Source organism: Bos grunniens, chromosome 6 (assembly GCF_055505025.1).
Source record: "Bos grunniens cultivar Pamir isolate PY7600 chromosome 6, Bosgru_T2T1.0, whole genome shotgun sequence".
NCBI classification, from domain to species: Eukaryota; Metazoa; Chordata; class Mammalia; order Artiodactyla; family Bovidae; genus Bos; species Bos grunniens.
Window position 1 is genome coordinate 108,863,922 of NC_141170.1, and position 20,909 is coordinate 108,884,830.

General features: G+C 35.0%; 1 long non-coding RNA gene across 1 annotated transcript in view; it reads left to right on the plus strand.

Moving 5' to 3' along the window:
• Positions 1-6,472, plus strand: part of LOC147371187 (uncharacterized) — a 197,906-nt gene extending 191,434 nt beyond the window's left edge. The window contains exon 4 of the long non-coding RNA XR_015166281.1: positions 6,329-6,472. This is a non-coding gene — a long non-coding RNA (uncharacterized LOC147371187). The remainder of the gene's footprint in view (positions 1-6,328) is intronic.
• The last annotated feature ends 14,437 nt before the right edge of the window (positions 6,473-20,909 follow it).

Sequence of the window (20,909 nt, forward strand, 5' to 3'; positions counted from 1 at the left end):
ACTGAAGGTGAGGGTTCAATTGCTGGTTGAGGAACCAAGGTCCCACAAGCAGTGATATGTGGCCAAAAAAACAAAATATGTAATGAGATATATGTTAAAGAAGTACCAAAATGATGTGAGGAAAGAGATGAGATTTTGTATTTGCTGATGCATTTTTTTTTGTTACAGTGCTCACAGATTGAATCTTTTAATGATAATGCATTTGTATGTTTTAATTGGAAAAGGACAGTTTTCATTCCATTCCCAAAGAAGGGCAATTACAAAGAATGTTCAAACTGCTGCACAATTGCACTCATTACACATGCTAGCAAGATAATACTCAAAATCCTTCAAGCTGGGTTTACTTGCCTCCTATGGAACCTGTATGGAGTTCAAGAAACAACAGTTAGAATCAGACATGGAACCATGGACTGCTTCAAAATTGAGAAAGGAGTACATCGAGGCTGTAAATTGTCACTCTGGTTATTTAACTTAAATGCGGAATACACCATGCAAAATACTAGGCTAGATGAAGCACAAACTGGGATCAAGATTGTCGGGAGAAATATTAACAACCTCATATATGCAGATGATACCACTTTAATCGCAGAAGGTGAAAAGGAAATAAAGAGCCTCTTGATGAAGTAAAAGAGGAGAGTGAAAAAGCTGGCATTCAAAAAACAAAGATCATGGCATCTGGTCATTTCATGGCAAATAGAGGGGAAAACAATGGAAACAGTGACAGGCTTAATTTTCTTGGGCTCCAAATTCACAGTGGATGGTGACTGAGTCATGAAATTAAAAACTGCTTGCTCCTTGGAAGAAAGGCTGTGACAAATCTATACAGTGTATTAAAAAGCAGAGATGTTACTTTGCCAAAATGCCCAAATCTATGATTTTTCTAGTAGTCATGTACAGATGTGGAAACTGGACAATATAAAAGACTGAGTGCTGAAAAATTGAAGTTTCAAACTGCAGTGCTGGAGAAGACTGTTGAAAGTCTTGTGGACTGCAAGGAGATCAAACCAGTCCATCCTAAAGGAAATCAATCCTGAATATTCATTGGAAGGACTGAGTTTGAGGCTGAAGCTCCAGTACCTTGGCCACCTGATGAAAAGAGCTGACTCTTTGGAAAAGACCATGACACTGGGAAAGATTGAAAGCATTAGAAGGGGATGAAAGAAGACAAGATGATTGAATGGTATCACCAATTCAATGGATATAAGTTAGAGTAAACTGGAAAATAATGAAGGATGCAGAAGCCTGGCATGCTACAGTCCATGGTGTCACAAAGAGTCATGACTTAGTGACTGAACAACAACAACATCTTATAATTAAAAAGAAAATGATTTGACAATGAATAAATCACCATAATATAAAGCACATGACTTTCTGATAAATACACACATATAATAACAAAGAAAAAATCATTTAACTGCATGAAATACTTGAACAGTGATTCGAGAAATTTAGATTTATTTGTGTATTTCCAAGAGTATGTGCATATTTCCATTTGGCATGGGCAGCCAGAAAACTGAAATTAAGAGATAGAACATTGATTAAGAAAGCTAATATGAAATTACTACTTTTCTCGTGTTGAAACACCCTTGTGCATAACCCACCCCTTGCATACACAGTTGATTTTTCTGGAAATAGAAAAAAAGGAAAACAAAAAACACTAGAAAGAAGCTAGAGACAAAAACTGAGAAAGAAATGTCAGAGACTTTGGTGACATATGAACCATAGAACACAAAATGCCAGTGGACTTCAATAGCAAATCAACTTTTAGATTATAACTGTCTTCATGTGTTTGCTGATCTTAATATAATAGAGTAATAACACTGAAAGAACTAATTCTCTTAGCTATACCAAGTTGCTCCACACTAAGACCTTTAAAAATGAAGATGTCCTTTGCTTTGTTTGGATCAGTGTATTTGAGTATCTTTTCGATCCTTCTAAACTCGTTTTAATCTGAGGACACAGTTCTGTCTACTTGTGTTACATCCAGCCAAATCAATCTGATGTATTACTCTCCTTAGAAAAGCTCTCTCAACAACTCCTGCTTCCAAAGGACCAGTAAAACTTGGACACTCTTACCTAATGTTTCTGCACTGGTAGTATCAGAGGTGGGAAGTTTCTGTAAAAGTAGCTTGTAAGTTTTCGTAACTAACGTCTCATTAATCATTTTACCAAAGAAGTGGTATTCTCTTATGGAAGCAACTTATAGAAATATGTAGACATTCAATTATTTCATGAACTACGGTACATTTAAGAACATAAAAGATTGCAGTAGTGCTTTGAGACTTACTGCAAATCACGTTATCTTAATGCCAACTCTGTCCCCAGATAACAATGATGCATTCCCAAAGTGTTAAAAATACTGCAGTTGATAGCTGTATTGTGAGGAAACAGGAATTGCATGAAAATATTGTTTTCCCTAAAGGAGTCACCTAGTTCTATTTAAGTAATGTGGTTCTAACTAGTTAAAAAGGTAAAGTATATTGAAAAGAAAAAAATTGGAAGTGAAAAATACCAGTTTGATTAGATAAACTTAACACTGCAACCCAGAAATGGCAACTGGAAAAAAAAGTCTCCCCTTCCTACTGCCTTCTTTTACCAGTCTTCCTTTCTTCTATATCTGAGTGTTTCACAGACACAGGATCCAAATATTATAGAGATATGTATCAGAAATAGTTATGTAGAGCAAAATCACTCTTAACCACTTTTAACTAAACAGTGTTTGTGCCACATTAATTTATCCATTTTATCTCCAAAGCATAATAGCTGTTCATAGCATGCTGGATGACCATATCATTTTTTATAAGGGAAAAACAAAACAGTTATCAAGTAACATGTACGCCCTGGAACTTCAGATTCCATCAGTTAAATTCTGTGATTATCTAGAGTCAGTTATGTTTATTTACAAATTATATTTGTAGGTGTTTCAACAACAAAGAGAATTAATTCCATTTGTAAAACTATACATAATGCTTGTTTAAAACAAGAAGTAAACAAACCTCAAATGTGAATTATTAATGAACTTTCAAATGAAAGCTTACCATGGAGGAAAGAGAACTGTAAAAGTTCGGGGGGGGGAAATCACAAAGACTAGCAGGATTTTTAAAAACAGTTTTCTCTACACAAGCACATGTTCTTATACCTATCATTGTTTCACATGCCTTGAGTAGATACTGCTAAGTTCTGAGTAATTATAATGATTCTATTTTGACTGTTAGTGACCCAGTTCAAGCTTTTGGAAAAATTTTATCACCCTTAAAAAAGAAATAATTTCAGAAGAAGGAAGTATTTTCTTCCTTTGTGAGAATGTAGCAGTGGAAAACTCAGCAGTGGCCACAGGACTGGAAAAGGTCAGTTTTCATTCCAATCCCAAAGAAAGGCAATGCCAAAGAATGCTCAAACTACCACACAATTGCACTCATCTCACACGCTAGTCAATGGAATTCTCCAAGCCAGAATACCTGAGTGGGTAAACCTTTCCCTTCTCCAGGGGTTTTCCCAACCCAGGGATCAAATCCAGGTCTCCCATATTGCAGGTGCATTCTTTACCAGGTAAACCACAAGGGAAGCTTACATGCTAGAAAAGTAATGCTCAAAATTCTCTAAGGTAGTCTTCTACAGTATGTGAACCAAGAGCTTCCAGATGTTCAAGGTAGACTAGGAAAAGACAGAGGAACCAGAGATCATTTTACAAACATCCACTGGATAAGAGAAAAAGCAGGAGAGTTCCAGAAAAACATCTACTTCTGCTTCATTGACTACACTAAATCCTTTGACTGTATGGATCACAACAAACTGGAAAATTTTTAAAGTGATGGCAATACCAGACCACCTTACCTGCCTCCTGAGAAATCTGTATGCAGGTCAAGAACCAACAGTTAGAACCAGACATGAAACAATGGACTAGTTCCAAACTGGGAAAGGAGTACGTCAAGACTGTATATTATAACCCTGCTTATTTAATTATATGCAGAGTACATCATACAAAATTCTGGACTGGAAAAAGCACACGTTAGAATCAAGAGTACCAGCAGAAGTATCAATAACCTCAGATATGCAGATGACACCACCCTTATAGCAGAAAGCAAAGAAAAACTAAAGAGCCTCTTGATGAGAGTGAAAGAGGGGCGTATAAAAGCTGGCTTAAAACTCAACATTCAGAAAACTAAGATCATGGCATCTGGTCCCATCACTTTATAACAAATAGATAGGAAAACAGTGGAAGCAGTGACAGACTTTATATTTCTGAGCTCCAAAATCACTGGAGATGTTGACTGCAGCCATGGAATTAAAAGACACTTGCTCCTTGGAGGAAAAGCTGTGACAAAACTAGACAGCATATTAAAAAGCAGAGACATTACTTTATCAACAAATTCCATATAGTCAAAGCCTTGATATTTCCATTAGTCATGTATGGATGTGAGAGTTGGACTATAAATAAAGCTGAGCACCAAAGAATTGATGCTTTTGAACTGTGATGTTGGCTAAGACTATTGAGATTCCCATGGACAGCAAGGGGATCAAACCAGTCAATCCTAAAGGAAATCAGACCTGAATATTCATTGGAAGGACAGATGCTGAACCTTAGCTCCAATACTTTGGCCAACTAATGCAAAGAACTGACTCATTAGAAGAGACCCTGATGCAGGGAAAAATTGAAGGCAGGAGTTGGATAGGACAGCAGAGGATGGCATGGTTGGATGGCATCACCGACTCAATGAGTTTGAGCAAGCTCTTGGAGTTGGTTTCCATTCTTTCCCCATCTGTTGGCCATGAAGTGATAGGAAGCTATGGTTTTTCCAGTAGTCATGTATGGATGTGAGAGTTGGACTATAAAGAAAGCTGAGCACCAAAGAATTGATGCTTTGAACTGTGTTGTTGGAGAAGAATCTTGAGAGTCCCTTGGACTGCAAGGAGATCCAACTAATCAATCCTAAAGGAAATCAGTCCTGAATATTCATTAGAAGGACTGATGCTGAAGCTGAAACTCCAATACTAGGCCACCTAATGTGAAGAACCAACTCATTGGAAAAGACCCTAATGCTGGGAAAGATTGAAGGTGGGAGGAGAAGGGGACAACAGAGGATGAGATGGTTGGATGGCATCACTGATGGAATGGGCATGAGTTTGAGTAGGCTCTGGGAGTTGGTATTGGACAGGGAAGCCTGGCGTGCTGCAGTCCATAGAGTCTCATAGAGTCGGACATGACTGAGTAACTGAATTGAACTGAAGACATTTGGGAGCCACTGAATTAACCAAACTCTGCTCTCCTTAGAAGTATCTTGCTATTTAAAAAAATACATCTTCTTACTGTTTGCATTTTTTGTGACTCCTCTGAAATGATCCTAATGTGGTTTGGGTTAGTCTACAAACAGTAGACAAACATTTGTCAAAGGTGGCTATAAATCTGACTACTTGGAGCATTTTTACAAAACAAACCAAAAACAAACAACAAAAACAATATCTGAGCTGCATGCTAGACAGGGTTAACCATGATGTCCTGGCATGAGTAATCTTTAATTACCCTATTTGGCTTCAATGTACAGCTGTATATGGGACCACTGAAGTCCGTAGGTGAATTTTCCCTGCAGAGCTCCAGATCTCTTTCTTCAGTGGCATCTCTCTGGGGATAATAGGATGGGTTTGGAGATTTGTATAAATTAGCAACCTTCTCTTGAAATTTGGGGAACAAGCTGCTCCTTTCTTCTGTGTTGGAGCACATTACTATTATCTCATTCTCTACATTGAACAAGCGTTAAGTTTATAGAGGCTTCTCTGTGGTATTCTCACTGTCCACATCACTAACTGGCAATGTTCACGTTCTTAAGAAAATGTTTGTTTATTCTTTTAAGTTGCACATTATTTCTGACAGCTGTTCTGTGTTCATTGGGAAAGGGGAAGACCAGCACAAGGCTAGCCATATGTTCACTGAAGTGAAAGAGAAAGTTGTTCAGTCACGTCCGACTCTTTGTGACCCCATGGAATGTAGCTTGCCAGGCTCCTCTGTCCATGGAATTCTCCAGGCAAGAATACTGGAGTGGGTAGCAGTTCCCTTCTCTGGGAGATCGTCCCAACCCAGGGATCGAACCCACACCTCCCTCATTTCAGGTGAATTCTTTACTATCTGAGCCACCAACGAAGCCCAATGTTCATTAGGAAATTATTTCATTATTTGATAATGGTGATTATCTTAAGTGCCTGAAAGTCCATGTCAGCTTTTAGTATTTTTTAAAAAGTAAACCACCTTGGATATTTACATGAATTTCACTGGGGAAAAAATTATTCTGATCTTACTTTTTCAGTAACTTGAATTTTGGCACCTTTATTCTAGGTTTTTGGAAATCAAACCCCTGTTTTCCAAGGATATCCTGGATAACTGCTCTATTGATGTACTTGTTTTTCTTCTGTAGAACTGTTATTTTATTTATATCTTCACTATCAATTCAATTCAACTTTTGGATGGACTGTGATGAAGGTGTGTTAAAGTAATATTGTTGAAGTTCTTTCATATTTCATCATATATTATGAAATGAATTATATAGCCAGTATAATAATGATATCAGGGATAAACTATGTCTTATGACTATAATAGTAGTGATGTTTTTTTATAAGTATATAATAAATTATGTATATATTATTAATATACTATATATAAAGCAGGCAGGTTGGTTGATAGGTGATAAATAGATATAATATCTACATAGAGGTGTTGTTTTTTTTCTTAAATGAGAAAGTATCTTTCCATCTCTATAGGCAAATTATTTTCAGAAAAACTGTTGATACTTGGGCAGACTTGCCTTGGTGCCTCTGGTACTTTAATGATCAAATTATATTAAGCTAAGATTCAAAAGTCCCAGTAGGCTTATCTTGATGTGATGTGTTTTTATTTTATAACAGTTCATAGCCTGTGAAGATAGAACTGGAGCATCAGTTTAGGGTGTGAGCAGAAGCAACAGAACTGAGGCCAGATTTCTGTATTTATCTTTCGGTTTGTCCTAAAAGCCATGCATATGGTTTAGATGTGCCTGGCATCCTTGGCAAAGCCAGCCACGTCAGGGAGAGAGAAGTCCTACCAAGCCAGATGGATGCTGACTAGGCTGATATCCCTCTGCTAAAACCATGCACTTGTGGTGCTTTTCCAGGGGCTACTGGCCAAGAGGTTGACCACAGAGAAGGAAAAGCTTCCAAGAATGCTTATGTTTCTCCAATTTAGGGATTATCATAGGGCTTTTTCAAATTTATTTTATTCCCTATAATTCAATCTTGTTTTTGAAAGAGGGTTATTTTATGGTGGACTCTAGCATCTGTCTTTAATATGCACAGCCAGTAGAAATCAAATTCAAATTTGTAGTTTGTGAAAGACATCTGCAGGAGTTTTCTTACTTTAATATTCTTTAGCAATTTGCACTGTTATTGGGGAACAAAAACATAAACATCTAGGTGAATCTGTAATATCTATTTGTGATATACTTGTGGCTATTTCTCATTCAAGTACAATATGTATATATTATTTCCTTATTAAGAAATTATTGTGTTCACTTAATTATATATATTTAAAATTATGTGCTTATAATTTCCAGATTTATGGCACAGCAGAATATAGCATTTACTTTTAAATTTCCCTTTGTTATACCATATTAACCTCTTTTTATTTCAGCATTTAAAGCAATTTATCTTACTCTTCCCCACAATGACTCTATAAGTAGATATGTTACAAGTATAATCTCTAAGTAAATGGGGACCCATTGCAATACTAATTCAATAGTGATATAAATGTTACTTCCTCTTCATCCTTTTATTGCTTAATTATTCATTATGTACATATTAAAGTATTTGAATTATTTTCATCACCACTTTATTTCATATTATTTATTCATTTCAAACTTGTTATTAAAGATTTAAAATATATAAAATTAAGCTAAATAATATTACTTTAAATTATGTGTATACCTTATTGCCGCCTTTCCTGGTAGCTCAGCTGGTAAAGAACTCACCTGCAGTGCAGTTTGATTCCATGTCCAGTTTGATTCCATGGTCAGGAGGATCCCCTGGAGAATGGCATGGTAACCGACTCCAGTATTCTTGCCTGGAGAATCCCCATGGACAGAGAAGCCAGGTGGACTACAATCCTTGGGACTGCAAAATCGATCACGACTGAGCAACTAAGCATACACACACATACCTTATAGTAATAAGCTATGCACACATACCTTATAGTAATAAGTTACGCACACTAGCAACTAAAACCATGAAACTTTGTTAAACCCTCATGTGCCTTTATACATTTTTCTTTTCTTAAGCCTATGTTAATGTAGTATCTTTAATTTTCAGTTTATAGTAAACATTTTGGTTTAAGTATATAAAATTATATTTCTATCAATGTATGATATTGTTGTATAAGCTATAAACACAGTATATCTGGTATTATTTCACAGGTATTTTCCAAAACAGTTTTCCTAATATTTGAGTAAATAAGATGACTTAAATTAATGATAGTGTTGATTATTTTATTCTCACTGATAATTAGTATTCCCTTTAGTTATCAATATAATGTATTTCCTTTTTATAATCAATATAATGTTCTTTGTTTAAAACAATGCAATTATTTCTGTAACTTTGTATTTTCCAATGTGCACATGAATGAGCTTTATCCTGGGATACATAAAGAATGATTAATTTAATGTATACATATTTATGCAAATGTTAAATTTCAGTACATATTGTATTTTCATGTTTACAGGTATTAAATTTTGCCAGTTTTATAACTATAAGCTACATTTTACTTTTGCTTTAATTTTGATTTACTTTTACAAGAGAGGCATAACATATATTCAAAGTTATTATTCCACTAAACATTTTATTACTTATTGCTTATTCATGGCTCTCAGTCGTGTCCGACTCTGTGATCCCATGGACTGTAGAGCATCAGGCTCCTCTCTCCATGGGATTCTCCAGGCAAGAATACTGGAGTGAGTTGCCATGCCCTCCTCCAGGGGATCTTCCCAACCCAGGGATCGAATCCAGGTCTCCAGTTGCAGGCAGTTCAGTTCAGTCACTCAGTTGTGTCCGAATCTTTGCAGCCCCATGGACTTGTGGCATGCCAGGCCTCCCTGTCCATCTCCAACTCCCGGGATTATTCAAACTCAAGTCCATTTGAGTTGTGATGATATCCAACCATCTCATCCTCTGCCATCCCCTTCTCCCACCTTCAGTCTTTCCCAGAATCAGAATCTTTTCCAATGAGTCAGTCGTTGCATCAGGTGGCCAAAGTATTGGAGTTTCAGCTTCAGCACCAGTTCTTCCAATGAATATTCAGGACTGATTTCCTTTAGCATTAACTGATTGGATCTCCTTGCTGTTCAGGGGACTCTCAAGAGTCTTCTCCAACACCACAATTCAAAAGCATCAATTCTTCAGTGCTCAGCTTTCTTTAAAGTCCAGCTCTCATATCCATATATGACTACTGGAAAAACGATACCTTTGACTAGATGGACCTTTGTTGGCAATGTAATGTCTCTGCTTTTTAATATGCTGTCTGGGTTGGTCGTAGCTTTTCTTCCAAGGAGCAAGTGTCTTTTAATTTCGTGGCTGCAATCACCATCTGCAGTGATTTTGGAGACCCCCAAAATAAAGTATCTCACTGGTTCCATTATTTCCCCCATGTATTGCCATGAAGTGATAGGACCAGATGCCATGATCTTAGTTTTTGAATGTTGAGTCTTAAGCCAACTTTTTCACTCTCCTCTTTCTTTTTCCTCAAGAGGCTCTTTACTTCTTCTTTGCTTTCTACCATAAGTGTGGTGTTATCTGCATATCTGAGGTTATTGGTATTTCTCCTGGCAATCTTGATTCCAGCTTTTGCTTAATCCAGCCTGGCATTTCACATGGAAATGGAAAGATATACCCATATGAATTCAGAGTTCCAAAGAGTAGCAAGGAGAGATAAGAAAGACTTCCTCAGTGATCAATGCAAAGAAATAGAGGAAAACTCTAGAATGGGAAAGACTAGAGATCTCTTCAGAAAATTACAGATACCAAGGGAGCATTTCATGCAAAGACGGGCACAATAAAGTACAGAAATGGTATGGACATAACAGAAGCAGATATTAAGAAGAGGTGGCAAAAATACACAGAAGAACTATACAAAAAAGATTTTAATGACCCAGATAACCACAATGGTGTGATCACTCACCTAGAGCCAGACATCTTGGAATGCAAAGTCAAGTGGGCCTTAGGAAGCATCCCTACAAACAAAGCTAGTGGAAGTGATGGAATACCAGTTGAGCTATTTCAAATCCTAAAAGCTGATGCTGTGAAAGTACTGCACTCAATATGCCAGCAAATTTGGAACATCCAGCAGTGGCCACAGGACTGGAAAAAATTCAGTTTTCATTCCAATCCCTAAAAAGGGCAATACCAAAGAATACTGAAACTACCACACAATTGTACTCATCTCACATGCGAGCACAGTAATTTTGACCCTGGCTCAAAATTCTCCAAGCCAGGCTTCAACAGTATGTGAACCATGAACATCCCAATTGCAGGCGGATTCTTTACCATCTGAGCCATCAGGGAAGCCCATTGTTTATTCATAACTTTAGCCTATTTTATATTTCTTTTCCTGTGTGAATTGTTTTCATATACTTGTATATGTGTTGTTTGTATATGTATCTGTATATGCAGATACATTTGCGTATTATATTTATAATGTCTGTATTTATGTTGCAAATATCTTAACTCTGTGCGATCCTCATATCTTTTCTCTAGCAGTTTTTAATAGCAAGGCATGCTACTTTATCAGTGTTCTTTATTTGTGGTTTTTGAAGTTTGTGTATTATCTATATATTTCTTTTCTCAGAACATTTTACCCTGTAGTCTGCATATTTAGTTTTGTTGCTACACCATTCATTCAGTTCATTTCAGTTCAGTTGCTCAGTCATGTCTGACTCTTTGCGACCCCATGAACTGCAGCACACCAGGCCTCCCTGTCCATCACCATCTCCCGGAGTTCATTCAAGCTCACATCCATCGAGTCAGTGATGCCATCCAGCCATCTCATCCTCTGTCGTCCCCTTCTCCTCCTGCCCCCAATCCCTCCCAGCATCAGAGTCTTTTCCAATGAATCAACTCTTCACATGAGGTGGCCAAAGCACTGGAGTTTCAGCTTCAGCCATCAGTCCTTCCAAAGAACACCCAGGGCTGATCTCCTTTAGAATGGACTGGTTGTATCTCCTTGCAGTCCAAAGGACTCTCAAGAGTCTTCTCCAACACCACAGTTCAAAAGCATCAGTCCTTCAGCACTCAGTTTTTGCTTCACTGATATTCAAATATTCTTGTTTTATATGGTTTCTCCATATATATTTAAATCTGCTACTGGGCTCCATCCCTGCATCTTACTTAGATGTAGAAAATATCATGCTACTATTAGGAATATTTTTTTTCATATTTCTTCCTTTTTAGGAAAAAGATTCTTGCACTTATGTATGAATTTTATCATTTACTTTTTAAGTTACTCAAATAATTATTTGGATAATTTTTGGAATTAAATTGAATAAATGTCATATTTATTGCATAGAACTTTAAAATTGTGTCTCTTTTGTGAAGTGATCCATTGATTCTATTTATCTCAAATGGTTATTTTTTTTAAGTCTAATATAAGTATGTTGACTTCTTTTTGGTTGTTAGTTCTCTTATTTCCAAATATTCTTGTTCTTATACTTAGTGGTTCTTTCCTTTTTTTTTTTTTGTATCTTTTTTTATTATCGAATATAGTGGGAAAAGGAAATGGCAACCCACTCCAGTATTCTTGCCTGGAGAGTCTCATGGACAGAGCAGTGTGGCAGGCTACTGTCTATGGGGTCGCAAGAGTTGGACATGACTTAGCGACTAAATTACCACCATAGTTGATTTACAATATTGTGTTAGCTTCAGGTGTATAGCATAGTAATTTAGATATTTTTTCTGATTATATTCCATTATGTTATTATATTATATTCCATATTTTCCATGTCTGTGAGTCTGTTTCTATTTTGTATATAGATTCATTTGTGTTCTTTTTTATATTCCACATATAAGTGATATCATGTTTGTCTTTCTCTGACTTATTTCACTAAGTATAGTATTCTCTAGGTCAACGCATGTTGCTGCAAATTCAATATTTCATTCTTTTTTATGTATAATATTCCACTGTGTGTGTATACCCCACAGCTTTTTAAGCCAGTTTCCTGTTGATGGGCATTTGGGTTGTTTCCACGTCTTGGCTGTTGTACATAGTGCTGCTATGAACACTGGGGTGCATATAGCTTTTTGAATGAGAATTTTTGTTTTCTTTCTGGACATTTATGCGAGGCTGGGCTTGCTAGATCATACAGTAGTTCTGTTTTTAGTTGTTTAGAAAGTTTTATACTGTTTTCCATAGTGGCTGTACCAGTTTACATTCCATCTAACAGTGTGGGAAGGTTTCCTTTTCTCCACACCCTTTCCAACACATATTTGTAGAGTTTTTGATGATAGCCATTCTGACATGTGGAGTGATATATCATTGTGGTTTTGATTTTCATTTCTCTAACATTTAAGGATGTTGCACATCTTTTCTTGTGCCTGTTGGCTATTGATATGTCTTTGTGGAAAAATGTCTATTTAGGTCTTCTGTCCATTTTTTGAATAGGTTGTTATCATTGTTCTTATTGAGTTGTAGGAGATGTTTGTATATTTTGGGTATTAACACCTTGTCAGCTGTAACATTTGCAAATATTTCCTCCCATCACATAGATTGTCTTTACATTTTGTTGATGGTTTCCTTGGTTTGAAAAACATGTTTAGCTTTGATTAAGTCTCTCTCTCTCTCTCTCTTTTTTTTTCCTTTTATTACTTTTGCCCTGGGAGTTTAAGCTAAGAAAATATTGTTACAACTTATGTCCAAGGATATTTTGCCTATGTTCACTTAGAATTTTTATAATGTCCTGTCTTATATTTGGGTCTTTAAACCATTTTATTTTTTTATATGATATGATGAAATGTTCTAATTTTATTAATTTACATGTGGGTGTTTAGCTTTCATACACCACTTGCAAGGAGACTGTCTTCCCCATTGTATATTCTTGACTCTTTGGTCAAGAGTAATTGACTGTAGGTGTTTAGACTTATTTCTGGGCTCTCTATTTTGATCTGTTGATCTATATGTCTGTATTTGTGCCAATAACGTAGTGTTTTGTTTTGTTTTGTTTTTTTCTGTTCCCAGGTATTTTATTCTATGGTTTATTCTACAGTATTTTTAATACTTTTTTTTAATACTTTTTATTGGAATATAATTGCTTTACCATATTTTGTTAGTTTCTGCTGCTGTGTGAATCACCTGTATGTGTACATTTATCCCCTTCCTCTTGGACCTCCCTCCCCCTCTACCCCCAATTCCATGCCTCTAGGTCATCACAGAGCATCAAGCTGAGCTCCTTGTGCTATACAACAACTTCCTGCTACTTATTTTACACATGGTGATGTTTATATGTCAATGCTTTGATTACTGTAGATGTGTAATATACTCTGAAGTCTGAAAAGGTTTTACCTTCAGCTTCATTCTTTTTCTTCAGGATTGTTTTGACAATTATGGATCTTTTGAATTTCCATATAATTTTAGAATTATGTGTTCTAGTTCTGTGAAAAATGTCATGGATATTTTGATAGGGATTGGTTTGGATAGTATGGCATTTTAAGTATTAATTCTTCCAGTTCAAGAGCACAGGATGTCTTTCCCATTCTTTGAAACATCTTTAATTTCCTTTACAGTGTTTTATATTTTTTAGTATGTAGTCTTCCACCTCCTTGGTTACGTTTATTCCTATGCATTTGTTTTGTATGCAGCTTTAAATGGGATTTTATTTTATTTTTTACTTTCCCGATCTAATGTTTCTAATATTGAGTAAAGAAATGCAACAGAATCCTATGTATTAATCTTGTATCCTAGTACCTTGCTGAAATCATTTATTAGTTCTAATAGGTTTTGTGTAAAGAATTTAGGATTCTCTATATAGAGTATTATATCATCTTCAAATAGTGATAGTTTTACTTTTTTCCTTCCAATTAGAATACCTTTTTATTTCTTATTCTTCTCTAACTGCTGTGGCTAGAACTTCCAATATTATGTTGAATAGAAGTGGTGACAGTCGGCATCCTTGCCTTATTCCAGAATTTAGTGGAAAGTCTCTCAATTTTTCTCAGTTGAGTACTGTGTTGGCTGTAGGTTTGTTATAAATGGCCTTTGTCATGTTCCTTCAGTATCCACTTTTTTATATGTTTTTATTTAAATAGTAAAAAGTATCTTTTACAATGTTGTGTTGGTTTCTGCCATACAACTATGCAAATCAGCCATAATTATATGTACATTTCCTTCCTTCCCAGCCTCCCTCCCTTCCCTTCATCCCATCCCTCAGGTCATCACAGAGCACAAGACTCGGCTTCCTGTGCTACGCAACTTCTCACCAGCTATTCATCTTACACCTGGTAGTGTATATACATTGAGGGTACTTTCTCATCCAACTCTCTCCATCCCCAACTGCATCCACAAGTCCATTCTCTTCATCTTCATTTCCATTCCTTCCTTGCAAATAGGTTCATCAGTATCATTTTTCTAAATTCCATGTATATGCATTAATATAGTACATATTTTTTCTCTTTCTGATTTGCTTCGCTCTGTATAACAAGCTCTAGTTTCATCCACCTCACTAGAACTGACTCAAATTTATTCTCTTTTATGGCTAATATTCCATTCTATACGTGTACTACATATTCTATGCCCACTTTAATGAGAGTTTTAATCACAAATTTTGTCAAATGCTTTTTCTGCATGTATTTAAAGGACCATGTGGTTATTCTCTTTCCTGTTATTGATATGGTGTATCACATTGATTGATTTGCATATGTTGAAGCATCCTTGTAACTCTGGGGTGCATCCAACTTATCATGGTTCATGATTCTTTTGAGGTATTGTTGGACTGAGTTTGCTAATATTTTGTTGAGGATTTTTGCATCAATTTCATCAAAGTGTTTTTTTTTTTTTTTTTTGGTAGTGTCTTTACCTTGTTTTGGTATCAGGGTGATTCTGGTCTCATAGAATGAATTTGAGAGTTTTTGCTTCTCTTCATTGCCTGGAATAGTGTAAGAATGATAGATGTAAGTTCTTCTTTGTATATTTGGTAAAAATCTCCTGTGAAGTATTCCATCCTAGACTTTTGTATGCAAGTAATTCTTTTATTACAGATTCTATTTCATTTCTAGTGACTGATCTATTTCCATTTTCTGTTTCTTCTTAACTCAGTTTTAGCAGGTGGTATGTTTCTAGAAATGTGTCCATTTCCTTTAGGTTGTCCAGTTCAGTCCAGTTCAGTTCAGTTCAGTTCAGTTGCTCCATCATGTCTGACTCTTTGTGACCCCATAGACTGCAGCATGCCAGGCTTCCCTGTCCATCACCAACTCCCGGAACTTGATCAAACTCATGTCCATTGAGTCAGTGATGCCATGCAACCACATTATCCTCTGTTGTCCCCTTCTCCAGTCTTCAATCTTTCCTAGCATCAGGGTCTTTTCCAATGAGTCAGTTTTTTTGCATCAGGTGGCCAAAGTATTGGAATTTCAGCTTCAGCATCAATCCTTCCCATGAATATTCATAATATTCATTGTAGTCACCACCTGCAATGATTTTGGAGTCCAAATCAACTAGGCTGTCCAGTTGTTTGGCATGTAACTGTGTATATTTTTGCTTATGATTTTTTTTTGATAGTTCTGCACTTTTGGTTGTTATTTCTTCTGTTTCATTTCTTGTTTTGTTTACTTGAGTCCTCTCTTCTTTGTGAGCCTAGCTAAAGGTTTGTCAATTTTGTTTATCTTAAAAAATAAAAAGCAGCTCTTTTCTACTGTTTTCTTAATCTTTATTTTATTTATTTATTTCCTCTCTGATCTTTATTATTTCCTTCCTTCTGCTGAATTTGGGTTTCCTTTGTTCTTTTCGTAGTTTCTAGGGGTGATAGGTTAAGGTATTTTTTTGATACTTATTTTTTGTTTCTTGAAAAAGGCATCTATTGCTATGGATTTCCCTCTTAGAACTGCTTTTGTTTCATCCCACAGATTTTGTAAAGTTGTCTTGAGGTTTTTTTTTTTTTTTTTTTAATTTCTTCTTTGATTTCATTGTAACTCACTTTTTTTCTTTTTTTGGTAACGTCTTTTTTAGTCTTCATGTGCTCATTCTTTTCTTGTTTTTTTTTCTCTGGCTGATTTCTACTTTCATACTGTTGCAGTTAGAGAAGTTGCTTGAAATAATTTCTGTTTGATTAAATTAGTTGAGGTTTATTTTAAATCATTTTATAATTTACATTTTAATAAATAGCCTTCCAGCCTCTTCAAATATTTATTTTAAAAAATTTTCTCTCTGGTACTAAATAGTATTTATGGCTGCAAAAGTGAAAGTGAAGTCGCTTAGTCATGTCCGACTCTTTGCGACCCCATGTAACTATAGCCTAACAGGTTCCTCCGTCCATGGGATTTCCCAGGCAAGAATACTGGAGTGGGTTGCCATGTCCTTCTCCAGGAGATCTTCCCAACCCAGGAACTGAACCTGTGTCTCCCGCATTTATGGCTATATATGTCCATTATTATGCTGAGGTATAATCCCTCTATACCCAATTTTTGAGAAGTTTTATCATAAATGGATGTTGAATTTTATCAAATGCTTTTTTTCTGCAACTATTGAGTTGATTATATGATTTTTATCCTTAATTTTGTTAATGTGCTGTGTTAGCTTGATTGATTTGCAGTTGTTGAATCATCTCTGTATCCCTGGAATAAATCTCACTTGATGATGTGAGATCATCAAGTGGTGTGTGATCTTTTTATTGTATTGTTAAATTTGGTAAGCAAAGTTTTCTTGGTGAGAATATTTTACATTTATGTTTATCAGGAATATTGACCTATAATTTTCTTTTCTGGCTTTGTCGTTGTCTGGTTTCAGTATCAGAGTAATGCTGGCAATATAAAATTAATTTGGCTGTACTAGTTTGCATTCCAAACTAGTACAGCCACTATGGAGAACAGTGTGGAGATTCCTTAAAAAACTGGAAATAGAACTGCCTTATGATCCAGCAACCCCACTGCTGGGCATACACACTGAGGAAACCAGAAGGGAAAGAGACACGTGTACCCCAATGTTCATCGCAGCACTGTTTATAATAGCCAAGACATGGAAGTAACCTAGATGTCCATCAGCAGATGAATGGATAAGAAAGCTGTGGTACATATACACAATGGAGTATTACTCAGCCATTAAAAAGAATACATTTGAATCAGTTCTAATGAGGTGGATGAAACTGGAGCCTATTATACAGAGTGAAGTAAGCCAGAAGGAAAAACATAAATACAGTATACTAACGCATATATATGGAATTTAGAAAGATGGTAACAATAACCCGGTGTACGAGACAGCAAAAGAGACACTGATGTATAGAACAGTCTTATGGACTCTGTGGGAGAGGGAGAGGGTGGGAAGATTTGGGAGAATGGCAATGAAACATGTAAAATATCATGTAGGAAACGAGTTGCCAGTCCAGGTTCGATGCACGATGCTGGATGCTTGGGGCTGGTGCACTGGGACGGCCCAGAGGGATGGTATGGGGAGGGAGGAGGGAGGAGGGTTCGGGATGGGGAACACATGTATACCTGTGGCAGATTCATTTTGATATTTGGCAAAACTAATACAATTATGTAAAGTTTAAAAATAAAATAAAATTAGAAAAAAAAAAAGAAAAAAAATAAAATTAATTTGGAAGTGCTTCCTCTTGTAATTTTTTGAAGCATTTAAGAAAGAGTGGTATTATTCTTTGAGTGTTTGGTAAAACTCATCACTGGTACTGGTACAGGGCTTTTGTTAATTGGGAGATTTTTGATAAATGCTTCAGTCTCTTTACTAGCAAGTGGTCTATTTTGCTTTCTTTAGATAACCCTTACTTTACTGACTTAACTATAGCATTTAATGTTCTGCTAAATACCTAATATTTTAATTGTCAATATTATTTTCATAGTCATAAGTGGTTTACAGACAAGGTTCTTAATTTTGTGAGTAATCAGGTTTGTACAATCAGAATTTTGCTAGTTTGATTCAGTACATTATAAGTTTTCTTTTTTTGGCTCTCTGAAATAATTTACACAAGGAAGTTATAGTGTGTTTATGAATGATGAAATCATTCACACTAAAAATAATCTGAGTTTAAGGATTTTAATATGATTCTTTCATATCCTTATTTTGTTCACAATTATTAGGCTATTTTAGTCCACAAAGTTTGGATATATCTATTTTTCTCTAAAAATATGTCCCTTTATCAAGATTCTCAAATTTAGACCATAGAGTTTACTTTCCTTTTCATCTATATGTATCACTACCTCTTATTTATTTCTTATGTTCTCATATACACTTTTTCTTAGCTTGTAATAGTTTTATAATTAAAAATAACAATTTGGTTTCACATTCTCCTCTGCCTAAACACCCACAATGGTCTAACAAAATATATCCACATTTGGTGTTTGGATTCAAATTAGTTTTGGATATAAGCCAAGTTTCAGTACTCAGTGTTTTAAGAAAGACTTAAAATTTCACATAAATAACAAGAAAGGCAAACTAAATCAGAATATTGTGAGGTTAAAACAGTGCTGTTTTCAGTAAAATATAGTACCATACAGAAAAGATATGTGATTAATAGTGACTAATATTCTTTAGAGTATAAACAGGAACACACATCCTTCCTTTTAAAATATCTAAGTGCAAATTACTGCATTTTAATTCATAACCATAAATGCGATAGTTTTACTTCTAAATCTCTAAACTTCAGTATTAGGTTTATGCTGATGCCAATTTGTAAGTCACTCAGGCAGAAAACTACAGCTTTTGCCTGAAATACCCAGATGCTGTAAGAAAACTTAAGTCTTTGCCCTGAATTATCAAGAAATGTAGAGCTGTGTGTACTGGACCATAAAATCAATTAACAGATGTTTTTCCTCAGCTCAATAGTTCATTCGTATTTGCATACAAAGTATTACATATCCTGTTATATAGGATATGTCTTTTCTGATTACAGAAAATACATTTAAAAATGTATTTTTAAAAGAAAAATATTTCAGCTTTAAGTCTTTATTCATTTTGCTGCAAAATAGGTCATTTCTTTTTCCACTAAAATATTTACTTTCTTCTCATGTCTTCTATGATCATGAGCATCATCATAAGAATATAAGTTAGATGTTGTATCTAAATATTTTTTAATTCCAAATATATTCCAGAAAATATACTATAATTTTCACAAATTTTAAAAGCAAATATTTTCATTAAAAGTTTTTTAAAACATTTTATCCAAGAGTATTACTTCAATCCAGATTCATTAATATTAGTGTTTTCACATTTATCATTTCTCCCATTTTACTGTTCTTTCTCTCCATTCTTCTCTTTCTTTCTCCCTCTCTGACACATATATACAACTTCCAACACATATACAGAGTTGTTTGTGTACATATTCCCTAATGAGAGGTACTTGCCAAACCGTATTTCAAAGAGTATGGAAAAAAGAGGCAAAAAGCTGCAGTTGTTTTTCTGCATAATTTTAATATAAATTGAGTGTATACTAATGAGTAGAATAAAACCTACTATAACAGAGATAAAATTAGAAAGCTTCCTAATAAAATACATGAGAAATACTATATTTATGTAAATACAGAATATTTGCAGATAAAGAATAAAATAGATAATGATTAATGCTATTTATGTGATTGAAGGCTATTTATCAAATAATCTGAGAAGACTTTATATATATACCACATCTATATCCATTATGTGACAGTAAGTAATATAATTCAGTGTCCAGCCATAGTTGAGGCATTGTAAAGGAAATTTTAAAATCCTAAATATTTAAGTGTTCAGATATAGGCCTACTTAAGGAGGCATATGATGATTCATTGTTATTAAAATTACTCATATAGTAATTGGAATACTGACCTGATTTTCCTTTAACAAGCTTCAAAATTTTAATGTATTCAGGAGAAATATAATGAAAGGTAGGTAGCCAATGTATAATAAAAAGCATGAGTTTTGCAGTGAAGTAACTTAAATTGAGTTTTCAAAAATGTAAAGCATTTAATAACCTTGAGCAAGATGACATCTCTTAGCTTTAGTTTCCTCATCTAGTAATCTGGAGTTTTAAGGATGTTGTTGACAGCTCTTAAAATTAAGAAAAAGTGTACAATATTTCTAAAGCATTTGAGACCTTACTAGGTGGTTATAATTTTTCTCAGAATGGCATTTGCTATATAAAAATGAAATAGTTCTCAAAATAAACCACTTTATTAATAAGTCCAGACCTTTGATCTTCCTGTTTCTGTTTGCATCACCAGAAAAGATTTATAAGATTTGTTTAATATGCATCTTAAGACATGTTGCAGTAATTATTTTTAAAAATCATGGACTGGAGAACTTTTCAGAAGTCATATAAAGAACAGCTATTGAATTATGGAATAAACTTAGAAAAAGAAATGAAAACATTCAATATACAATTTTCAGAAACATTTAAAAAATGTTAGGTTTTTCTCTGAGCAACATACTTTTGTCCTTAGCCAATATATATATATATATATATATATATATATATATATATATATATATATATATAAATATATAGATGTTGCCAATATCCCAGTAAAGAAATATAAGTACTATGGGCCTCCCAGGTGGCAATAGTGGTAAAGAAACTGCCTGCCAATGCAGGAGATGTAAGAGATGCAGGTTCGATCCCTAGGTCAGGATGATTCCCTGATGGAGGAAATGGCAACCCACTCCAGTATTCTTGCCTGAAGAATCCCATGGACAGAGGAGCTGGTGGGCTACAGTT